General features: G+C 46.9%; 1 long non-coding RNA gene across 3 annotated transcripts in view; it reads right to left on the bottom strand.

Annotated features, from left to right (window-relative positions):
• Positions 1-3,905: 3,905 nt before the first annotated feature.
• The window catches only part of LOC140688127 (uncharacterized), an 85,590-nt gene continuing 78,840 nt past the window's right edge, over positions 3,906-10,655 (bottom strand). For 2 of the 3 annotated variants that reach the window (XR_012062890.1, XR_012062913.1), the window contains 5 exons: positions 8,592-8,911; positions 8,150-8,407; positions 7,851-7,993; positions 7,191-7,725; positions 3,906-3,956 (listed from right to left, as the gene is read on the bottom strand). This is a non-coding gene — a long non-coding RNA (uncharacterized lncRNA). Of the gene's footprint in view, positions 3,957-7,121; positions 7,726-7,850; positions 7,994-8,149; positions 8,408-8,591; positions 8,912-10,655 lie in introns of those variants that run through there. The other variant, XR_012062904.1, reaches the window with a different exon arrangement.

Raw genomic sequence — 10,655 nt, 5'->3', positions numbered from 1 at the left:
TATTATATCAATATTTAATTGCCCTCCACCTGCATAATTTAAATCAATTTTTTTTTTTTGCTTGTTTTCTCCATTTGGAGCTCGGGGTGTCTGAAGCAGGTGTGCCGATGCTGAATGTGGGGCTTTCTGGACGATTCCCTCTATAGCATTAATGAGACCTCATTGCCCGGAAGCAGAAGAGATGCATGGTGTTTGGGTAATGAGTGTAGGTAATCCTGGTCTGGGAATGACCCTTCCAGTGGTTGAGTGTGACTTGCTCTCAACCTGCTCACAACCAGCTAGAGCAAGGGCACCACTCCACTAACGACTTTCACTTCCTCAGTACCTTCTTACATTTTCTATTCACTCCTTCAGCACCATTTTCTTCAGAAATCCACTAAAATCAGTACTCCTGCAAAAACTCCACTGCTACCAAATTCCTTTCTATTAGAGGAGTAATAACAGCAGATAATAATATGAGAGCAAATAGCGCCAGGCACTGTTAACACACATGATCCTCAGAACAACCCTGTGAGAATTTGCGCGTCATTCCCATTTCACACATGAGAAAACGAGGTTTAGATGATAACTTGTCTGAGGTCACACAACTAGCAAATAGTGGAGCTGGGATTTGAACCCGACCCGGGTCCAGAGTTCACGTTGGCAACCACAAGGGAGGCTCTGCTGCCTCTAAAAGACTCCTCTATCCTCTTCAGAAAAAGCTGTACTTTGGCTAAAAGCAACACCCTCCCCCTGAACGTGAGAGCAAGCTCTCCACTGACTTACACGAGCCACCTGCAACAGGAGCTGAGGCGTTCATACACAGGTCAAATCCTGGTCCCCTCCCCAGCTCTGCTGAATCACAACCTCCGTGGTGGGGCCCAGGGGACCTGCATGATCAACCATGATCAGCTTCAAGGCAAGCTGGTGCCCATCAAAACTTTAGAACCACAGAAGAGCCCCTGGGAACTTTCTACATTTTGTCAGTCATCACCTGGCACCATATTGTGTCTATGCGTCTTCGGTGTCTACAAACTCTTCTGCTGCTTGAAACCCTTCTACCAGACAAGCCTGGACCCACTTACTGGAAGCTCCAGTTGTGATAGGATTTAAAATATACCTTAAAATGCAATACCCAACACTTGACCCCATGGTGCTCAGAATAATCATGCCTCAAGATCTCAGAGGCTTTGCCCATTCTGAGTATTCCAGGGAAGAGCCGCGGGCCGTGCTTGGCTGGTCTCAGCAGTTTGTGCAGAGTGTCAGGCTTTGGAAGGGGGAGAGAAGGGACGAAGACAAACATGCGTGTAGCCCACTCCATCGCGGGTTGGCGGGCTGCCCACTGCCGGGACACACCATCTCCAGCAGGTGCAGCCCTACCTCTCGGGGAGTCACCGACTCCAGGAAAGAATTCCTGTGTTTACAACAAAGTGGAGAGAAAAAATAAGGAGTTGCTTTTTCTTTTATAAAAATCATGGAATCTGGCTTATTCGAATCTGCAGGCCCATCTCTAACATCTGAAGCCCCCAGAACAAGAGTGGAAGCAGAGGCCCATGCACCAAATGTCCACATACTTAAGGGTCAGAAATCAGATGAACAAAATGTTACATCAAATATGTCTTACTTTCTTGCCTTAACAAACATATCTTCATCATGACGTAGAAAGCCATGCCAGGATTTAGATGCCCAGGCCCCCAGAGCTCTATGTGGATGGAGCATGGAGGAGGGGGAACCCTGGCCTCTGGATCCCGGCTAGGGCTCAGCCTCACCTGTCCTTACCCCCGGACTGTCTCAACTGTGAGGGGCCCGCACGCCCATGTGTGCGCACACGAGCCTGCAGAGGTCTGTCCACACTGCATAGAACCTCCCCGGGGCCATCCCTCAGGACTGCAGGTGTGTACTTCAGTGAGATGGTCCCTCTTTGGGAAGAGAAACCCAGGGAAGAGGCCCACCAGGTCCTGGAAATGGGCGGAAAAATCCAAGACTCCCAAATCCAAATACCCAAAGGGTGGACTGGAAGGTGGGTCCTGGGGTCTGAGTGGGCACCCCACTTTCTACACCTTGCAGACCCCTTGAGCCCCGTAGGGAGGGGCATGACCCAAACAGGCCCAGAGCAGGGCCTTCTAGAGCGGTGCTGCTTGAAGTGTGGTCCTGGACTGGCGTGCATCAGCATCACTGGAGAGGTTGTTCCAGATGCAGACTCTCGGGCCCCATCACAGACTACTTAGTCAGAAACACAGGACTCCGAGCTTGAACCCGCCCTCTGAGGCACGCCAGAGTCTGAGACTCACGGCTCTGAGAAAGTACAGGGCTCAGCGCCACACCACCCCGCCCCTTGCCCAGGTGTGAGGACAACGCTGCTTAGGTATATGTTTTCTGTGTCTCCTTTGGGCTCTTGGCACAGGTTCCGCGTACATCTTTCCTGATTGCCTTCATCCTACTGCACTTTCCTCTGAGTCCCCCTCACCCTCTCCCCCTCACCTCCACCTCCAGCTGTGCCCCACCCCGTCAGCTCTAGTAGCTCTCATTGCCCCACGTTCTAACAACCTGGGTAGTTATTTTGCTCCCTTTTAAATTACAAAGCACTGCCTTTTCATTTTGGGTGCCTATCCCAAGGGCCACAGACCCCACCAACACTCATTGATCGCAATCACAGAAAGAAAAGAGAAAGGGATATGGAAAGGAGAACAAAGAAAAGTGACTTGAGCGAAAAGTAGCTTGGCTCCACCCCAGAATCCTCTGTTGTCCTTCCCGATACCCCGGCTTGTGCAAAAAGGGTGAGTTCCCGGTGGGGCTGTGCCACGTTCAAGCCATGAAATTCACCAGGTTACCAGACCTCCATGAACCTGTTCCCCAACTTTGAAGAAGTAAGTTGTGGTGAGTCTGGACTTAGATGGTATTTGATTACGAAAGAAGGGCTCAAAGAGGGCTAACTTCCTTCCTTAAGGCCGAGAATTGTGGATGCCCGGTAAGAACAAGGCTGCACAGATCCATTTAGGAAGAGAGAGGAGCAGTTTCTCAGGGCACAAAAGCTATGGATACTGTGTCGCTGGGGGTCAGGTCCAGGGGCAGATTCGGATTTTTCAAGTCCTAAAGCTTGAACAATTCGAGGGACTTGCTAAGAAAAAGACTATCTTCCTTTAGCAAATCTTACCAAAGACACAGCCATGTGAAGCCGTTGCCAGGGCTCTCCCAGGGTCTCGGCGGGGGCACCTGTGCAGTTGAGACTCTGAAACTCGGGCTTTATTAGCTCCATGATAAATCTGTCTCTGGGCAGGTTCCAAGGCAAGGTTGGGAGATCTGAAGCAGGTAAATACATCTGGGTGTTCTGGACAGGACACCAATAAATAAAGTTCAAGGTGGTCCATATCCTTTTTGATCTCTCCTCTGGTCTGGCCTCAGTGGAGTTTTCTGTTTTTCTTTTAGAAGAGTCTCTGGATGAATCCTTTTTCCTTCACCTGTCTGCAGTCAGAGCACATCACTGCCCTCACTTATCATCTCCCTAAACCCCAAGGCAGTGCCCTTTCTTGGCTACATCTAAATCAATTTGCCTCTATAAGATTCTGCTCAGACTTGTCCCCGTGCCTGCGGCTGGGGACGTGGCTGGAAACCAGGAACCCCGTGTTCTGCTCCCCTACTGGTCAGGGACTCACTGATCCCCTCAGACACGTTGCTGTGGGCCCTGCGTCCTCATTTCTTATCTGTAAAACAGGGTGACACACTGGGCATTTCCCTAACACCCTCATCTCAGGAAGTCCCAGGAACTGACAGGGGAAGAGAGATGGGTAAGGTCATGCCTTTTAAAGATTTGGCACTCCTGAGTGTAAATGCAATGTTTAATTACAAGAAAGATGTATCTCAGGGCTGGGAGTTCATTTCTTCTTCTTTTTTTTTTTTCCCAACAAAAGATTCTGAGAGCAAGTAAGCTGGAGCTTGCGTGTACAGCACTCGGTGCTCACGGTACCAGAAATGTTTATCTAAGGAGAGCACACAGAAGTGTGGTTAGAACAAGGGAAGGAATAAAAGGAAAGTGAGATCATTATCAGATTTACTGACCCTTAAAGGGAAAAAAGAAGAGACAGAGAGAGGGAGAGAGGGAGGAGGCCATTCTAACTAGAGGAAACAGAAGAAAAACAGGGGCAAAAGTGTAAACTTGGACCACATTTTCAGAAATGGGCTCCTCTGCCTGCCCTGGCTTTGCCCTTTCTTTATGAATTCAAGGCAGGATTCTGATATCCTCCGAAATGCACGACTTAAAGAAATTGAGCCCCAGGGAAGCAGGTTCACTCATGTGTCCCTCAGAGATGCGACTGGAGCCCAATCTCTTGACCCCCCACCCCAGAGAGGTCTTCCCATGACACTACACTGACTTCACAGGAAAAATCAGCCTGAGAAAAATGCCTCCTGATGTGCCAACGTATCAACTTCAAGTACACGTGGTGCTGGTGTTATCTGAACGTTCAAGTATGAGACCATCAAGGTCTGCTTGCGATGAAATTCACTTGCAAGTAACAGCATGCCACGCACAAGCTGCTAGTCATTCACTCAACTCCAGAGCTTTGTGCTGGAGGTGAAATATCCTTAGGACTGGGCAATCTCAATGGAGGAAATGAGCTCAGACACATCAAAAGCTGACAAACAACAGCGACAAGATTAATTCAGTGGCGAAGGGTGTAGAGAGATGCGTTGGGAGTGGAGTTTGGGAGCAGAGCCATCCTGGAGGCTGCAGGAGGCGGGGCTGAAGCTACACTGAATTCCAAGGGAGGAAATGAGAATCCGTGCTAGATTGGAGACTGTGTCCAGAAAATAGCATGCAAGTGCAGAAAGAGTTGGGGCCTGACTGGGGAAGGCAAAATTAAATTTGAGCAAAGGGGAAAGAGACTTTATCCTAGAGGTAAAAGGAACCACAGAGATTTTGGTAAGGACCTGCTGAAAGTATTGGACTAATCAGAGGCAGATGAACGTTTAGAGAGCTTTTCATTACGGAGTGATCTTGAAAGGGTTAAGTGCGTCCCCTAACTCTCATTGGCATCATTCATTTAAGCAGAACTTTCTTGTTAGCTAGGGGAGAAGGAAACCTTCAGCACGTCACAGAGACCAAGAGTGCCACCCCCACCGCTGAGGAGACCAGGATTCATCTTCTTTGAAAAGTTAGGGTATGTCCCGTTTGGAGGGGCTGCCCCCCCACCCCGAAATTCTTTTCAAGCAGTATTTGTGTCCAAGGGAGAAGCTAAAATTGTCCTGACAGGAACGAAACGAGGGAACCGGAGTCAGAATTAGCATCACTCAAAGTCTGAGCCCGGCCCTCAGCCCCCAAACTCCCCAACCCTAACTGCCGCCTCCAGGCAGAGCCAAGAGGAAGTTCGCAGCCACAAGCGGCTGTTTGTTTGAGCCTGGCTGGCAGTTCCCCAGGGCTAGCCACACTCCCTGCTCAACCACAACTGTCAGTTGAAAAGAGTGGGAAAGACACCTGGGGGGCTTCAACCTTAAAATAAAATCTGTGACCTCTTGTTAAAAAACCATCTTTTGTGCAAGCTGCCTCTGACTATGTCTTTATTAACTCTTTCCTTTGGACTTCTACACCACGGCAGCCAGAGAAGTAAATCCAAGAGTGGAATCTGTTTTCATGGAATATTTTACTTTTGTTATATATTGTATGGGTATGTGTGTGTGTGTGTGCACAAAATTAAGGTACCCGGGATTTACATAGGAAAACTAAATGAAGTGCCAGTGAGCCTCTGCATCAGGGGAAAATATTGCTCAAGTTTAGTCTTTGAACAAGCCAAGACATTGCTTGTGTCTTTCCTCTGCCCAGTCCTGCTTTCTTCTTTGTCGCACGAGAATTGATCCCAAGGGCACTCCCTCCCCAAATGGTCTGGGCCCCAACCTCCAAATCAGATGTGCGTCCAGGGAATCCAACCTGAGTGAGACCAGCTGGCACGTGGTGGGAGGTGGCGTCATTGAGGGTGGGGTAGGCCCCTGGGACGAGAGTCCAGTTTCCGGGAGGTTCAGTCGTTCCTCCTCTGGAGCTCCCAGGACTTGTCGCCCCAGAAGTGAGCCTCATCCGTGCAATGAAAGCAATCAAGCCCGCCAGGTGGGAGGAGGAGTTCATGGAAGCTCATGGAAAGTGTGACTGGTGGTAACGCAAGGGATAAGAGAGGCTTCTAATGGCAGGAGCATTGTCCCCAACACCAGATTTTAAGTCAGGCAGCAACATGACTTAAGAAGCAGTAGGTGTGAAGGATACATGTAATAAATACTTAACAGAGCATACGGCACCAGAAACAAACATCCACACATCCAAACATCCAAACATCCAAACATCCAAACTGAAGTATAAAGAAGAAAAATGAATGTTGGGGGTTTTTTTCCTACTGAAGGTATGAATTAGCATTCGCGTTTTTGCCACAAAGTGTACCACACACTCAAACTGAAACCTCCATGTTGGAAAGTGGCTGAATTGGCCTCAAATAATATCCAAGAGGGTTTTTGGTGACCCAGGTACAAGTTGATTCCATTCAATAGCGAAAGAAATCAGTTACACAAGACGGGTGTCTCAATAATGGTCCAATTTCAACCATCTCTCAATGGGCTTGTTACGTTCTGAGTCTCTGAGACACAACAGAACTTCTGGTTACCGTCCTACTTAAAAGAAACAAAACCTGGAAAAATATATGAAACACAGCTCTCAATACATTGGGGTTGGACAGGAGAAAACAAAGGACAGTGAGCCCTGAGAGACAAAAAACAAACGAGGTGAGCTCTCAGGTTGCCCCGGCTTACTGCCTGGAGAAAGTTTCTAGGCCGTTGGACAGGGAGAGAAACTCCAGGCAGTGCCCAGTGGTCTGCCCGAGTTGAGGAGACAGAACTGGAAGTCTAGGGACACCAGACAACCTGAAAGGAGAGCCCTGCACATAGAGAAAGCCCACGGACCTGCAAAGGGTCCCCCCCAAGTATACAGCTAAGGACTAACCAGTGCCTGTGTGTCAAGAGATTAGAGGAAACAGTGCCCAGGAGCCATGAAAAATTAACCCTACGTACAGCTCTGGTACCACCTTATAAAGCTTAAGAGCCATCCTCCAAGTGGCTAATCACGTCTCAGAACAAAACTCGGAATTACAGAAATCACAAAAATATCCAGCACCCGACAAGATCATTTTCGCAATGGCTGGCATCAAGCTAAAAGTTACCAAGCAGAAAATGCAACCCACCTGGGTCCCCTGAAACTGACCCAGAATGACACAGATGGTAGGATTAGCAGACAGGGACGTTAAGGCAGATAGGATAACCGCGTTCCAGATGCTGGAGAAGCTAGAGGAAAGGTTAAACACGGGAAGCTGAGACATGGAAGACAGCTACAAAATCAAACTTCTGGAAATGATGCCAGGTGGGCTGAGGAATGAGGTCTGCACGAAGAATCTTCCAAAGTCCTTGTGGGCTCTTCCCCGAGAAATGAAAAGCTCGCGCAGTGTTCCTCTCCTTCTTCGCCCTCCATCCCTGAGGAGAGACCTATAGGGCTGCTATTCTCCCCCACTGAGCAAAGGGGGCTCGTCCAGCTTCCTGCAGAGGTTGGAGCTCAGGGTCCAACAGAACTGGGACAGCAGTTCTCTTCTTGTCCAGCAGGTGGCAACAGGCAGAGCAAGGGCTGAGAGGCCAGGGGTCATGAGATCTGATCCCTTCTGCCCTCCAAGCGGCTGTGTGTCTTTGGACTATCTAGTTAAACTCTCTGAACTCCAGCTTCTTCATCTGTAAAGTAAAGATGATAATGATAATAATCGTCACTTTGTAAGAGTCTTGTAACATTTCACTTGCATTAAAAGCGTCTAAAAGTTCTTTGTAAAGTCCACATATTTGTGATTATTCTCACGTACCACAAAAGCCAAGAGGTAGGTACCAGCAGCTGTGGGAATATCACATGTTCTTCCTCAGTCCCCACCCCGTGCCTCGGAACGTCTTAATCATCTTCGTTTTTTTAACTGCCATGCCTCTGACATTCCTCAGGGCTTCTTAGCTCCTAGTAAAGAACATGAGAGCAAGTGAGACATTATTTGAACAACTAACTAAGGAAGGGAGAAAAGTGTTGAAAGCTTGCTATTCTCATTCTCCATGTTGGGTAACAAACCACTCCAAACTCAATGGTGTGAAACAACAACCATTTTCCTAGACTCACCGATTCCACTGGGATCTGGCATCGCCCAGCGGGAAGGTGTCGCCCAGCGGGAAGGGCTTGTTCCACCATGTCTGAGCAGGTGTAGCTGCTACAGGCACGAGTCATCTGAAGGCTGCTTCTCTAACGTGTCTACACCTGAACTGGGATCGCTTGAAAGCTAGGCTCCACTGAGACCATCATCCGGAGCGTCTTCATGGCCTTGGACTTCTCACAGCATGAGGGCTGCATTCCAAGAAGGATCATCCAGAGAGATGCATCCTGAGAGGGAACATTGTAGGACAACCACATGAAAGGTGTGGCCTTTATTTCCTAGCCTTTACCATCCACCATTGGTGGAAGCACGGAGAAGCCCACCCAGACTCGAAGGGAGGGGCATAGACCCCTTCTCAATAGAAGAAATAGCAAGACACTTGGGGCCATGTTTTAGAAGAGCCAAACTCACCATCCAGGTCCTGCACAACACAAGTAACATAAAGGCTTATGCAAGTTTCCAGGGCAAACGCTGGTCAATGGCGCTGTCTTTCCCTGGCTCAGTCTAGCCCAGTATAACTTTGTCTCCAACAGTCCGTCTCTCTGGATTATTTGGATCCTCATTTACGTTAATCACTTTGCATTGTCACTGAGGATTGCAAGGGTGCTGTAGTGACAACCATGGAAATTGGGCCCAGCTTCTCAGAAGCACAGCACGCAAACCCTCGCACAAAATTATTAATGGGATGGAACCAATTGCAAAGTGGTCCTTTGAGCTTAATTCACATGAACCTAGGACATTAAAAAAGAGAGAAAGAGAGAGAGAAAGAAAGGAAGAAGTTGATTTTTCCTGCAGCAAAATGAAAATCTCAGAAAATGTTAACAGCTAATGCATTGTATTAGACTCCCTACTCTTCAGGGGCTACTCCAGAGAAAGTCAAAGTTAATAAAAGTGTGCATATAATAAGTAACATAAGTAGAAACAGGCCTGTTTCTACAGGTAGTAAGTTTGATACTCTTCAAGTTTTACTTTTCAAGGTTTTTGGGTTAGGTATACATTTATTAAAATGGTGGAAAAATGCAAATAATATCATGTCTAAAAACACAAATTGGTTAAAATAAGTGATGATATAGCCTTAAAGGAAAGACTTTGTGATCATTAAAATTGTTAAATAAATAGATAATTGACTTCCACGAAATGTTTCCTAAAAAGTGTTCCCTAAAACACTAGTCCTGCAAGATGTTCATAGGCATTTCAGAGTCTCACCCCAGTAGTTAAATATGTGATGGAGACGCTCGGATTGCTTTCAGTTGTGAGTGACAATACACCTAAATCCATCTGGCTTAAGTCCTTAAGGGACTTACTTCTTTACAGAAAGAATGACAAGCCTGGTCTGAATCAGAAGGATTCTGGCTTAGTCTTCATTGTAATATTGGGTGTGATGGGTTAGGTCACAAAGATATCCCAGAAAGTTGGCACAAGAGCTTAGGGGAAACTCTGCCCTCAGGAACACTCCGAAGTCGCCCCGAAAAGCTGAGCTCAAGCAATTGAGGGGGCTGGGATGACAGTGTGGGAAGCCCTGCTCATTCGGTTTCACCAAAAATATAGCCCTTGATTTAGAGCAAAAAGCAGAAGCACCAAAAGTGACAGAACTTGTGAAAAGAAAAGAAAAGAAAAAAGAAAAGAGTAGAGAAGAGAAGAGAAGAGAAGAGAAGAGAAGAGAAGAGAAAAGAAAGAAAAGATAAGAAAAGAAAAGAAAAGAAAAGAAAAGAAAAGAAAAGAAAAGAAATAGAAAAGAAAAGAGGTGATTCTCTCCAGCCTGGTGGGAGAAGCAGCACACAACTGCCTCTTTTAACAAAGAAGAATCAGTGACACCTTTCAGTATTTTATTTATACCTGAAGTGTGCATGCAGACCAGTGACTGAAAGGCAACCCAAGGTGGTGGTCGGAAGTGTGACCACTAGAACAAATCCATTTGAATTTAAATTCTGATTCTCTACTGACCAGCTAAGAGACCTTGGGCCATAACCTTGCTCCATCTAAGCTTTAGTATCCTCATCCGTAAAATGGGAAAAAAATAACGTGACCTTTCTGACTGGGATGCTGGCAATGTATGGAAACACTTAACATAATTTGTTGAAAATGCATCCTTAAGTCTGCTTTCATTATTTTGTTTATTTTCCTATAGTTTATACTACCTTCATTTTGTAAAGATAACATATGCATATTATAGACAATTTGAAAATTCGGGAAGTATATGAAGAAACCCAAAAGTCACCCAGAATCCCGCCCCTCGGATGCAATTTGTGTTAACATTTCAGTGTATTTCATTGAGTCTTTCTGGATGCATCTGCTCTCTCTGAGATCTCACTGGCGGTATAATTTTTCAGGCTGTATTTTCCCCTTTTCATCACAGAATCTATATTTTCTACATAACTAAAAATCCTTCCTGAACATTCCTTTGAATGGCTGTGTAATCTTCCACTGTACACTCTCCTGGGAGAGAGGAGGCTGGGAGTCACCTGCATTGCAGGG

This window comes from Vicugna pacos, chromosome 1, assembly GCF_048564905.1.
Source record: "Vicugna pacos chromosome 1, VicPac4, whole genome shotgun sequence".
Classification (NCBI taxonomy): Eukaryota; Metazoa; Chordata; class Mammalia; order Artiodactyla; family Camelidae; genus Vicugna; species Vicugna pacos.
Note: the sequence above shows the minus strand (reverse complement) of the source record. Positions and strands in the feature narration are given on the sequence as shown.